Genomic DNA, 1183 nt, shown 5'->3' with positions numbered 1-1183 from the left:
GAAAAGACTATAATACATGTAAATTTGATTTTGACTTTAGTTCTTAGCAAAAAAATAACGGGAAGAAAAGCAAAAATAATATGGTGACCCTTTTTTCGTCACGGCCCCTTTTTAGGGACTCTGAAAACTTGCTACGGCAACACAGCTGACTGCCGCAGTTTTCCAATAATTTCTTGTAGGGTCTTTTTTTTATTGGGTTCAGCTTAAGAAGATCTGTATTGAAAATTTGTAAATAAAAAGTAATAGAAATGATAATTTATGGAGTGTATCAAGGCACATTAAACAGGTAGTATCAGTAGAGCAAAAACAACATTTGCGTGTATTTTGTTGTTGCTTCTGGTATCGAAAGTGCCAAAACTGTTCTGAATTTTTTCTTCTAAATCAAAGCGTGCCATGTGAAATACAAAAAATTATAAAAAATAAAAAATTGAAATTGGAAAAAATAAAAATTAATGCAACTTTCTTTCCTAGTAAATTTGTTTGCTTCTCGAAGCATTGATCCATCCTTTGCAAGGCCCAGTAATCAGCGGTTGTGCTGCCGAGTTGGGCGAACGTTCCAAAAGCAGCTATTCAATCGCTTGTTTTGTATGGAAAAAGGTTTCACATGCAAAGGGATTTTAACAATTCAGAATTTTTGTGAGAAAAAATTAAAAATATTTGACATTTTCGAGACCAAATAATTTGAAAATAAATCAAATCAGCTGCTCTACTGATACTACCTGTTCAATGTACCTTGGAGTGTATATAGTAAGTAAATCAGGTGGACTTATTTATAATCTGGATAGCAACGTTCCTGGGTACTGTTTAGTAAGTGGCCCACCTATTTCGGGGTATTGCGTCCAAAGGGGTGACCCGATCCAAAAAAAAATTGCACACTTGTAGCCAAGGGTCTACCCATTATTTTAACATCCACTATTGTAATTTTGGGTCACTAATTTATTTACAAATTGGGTTTGAAATATGCCCTTTTTTGTAAAATTCGGAAATTAGCGTAAATTTATCACTCCTATTCTCCTTAAAGCAGCTACATCAGCAATATATTTTTATATTCTCCTTCACTTTACACTTTACTCGATGAGCTATAACTTTCTTTATAACTTTAATATTAACCAATTAAACACAATTTATTAAATAAAAACACCTTCTAAATCATGCGTCTGACTTTTGTTGCATATGCAAATTA

This window comes from Rhagoletis pomonella, unplaced genomic scaffold (assembly GCF_013731165.1).
Source record: "Rhagoletis pomonella isolate Grant_MI unplaced genomic scaffold, Rhpom_1.0 Rhpom_scaffold_00006, whole genome shotgun sequence".
Classification (NCBI taxonomy): Eukaryota; Metazoa; Arthropoda; class Insecta; order Diptera; family Tephritidae; genus Rhagoletis; species Rhagoletis pomonella.
The sequence above is the reverse complement of the archived record's forward strand: the minus strand, read 5'-3'. Positions refer to the sequence as shown.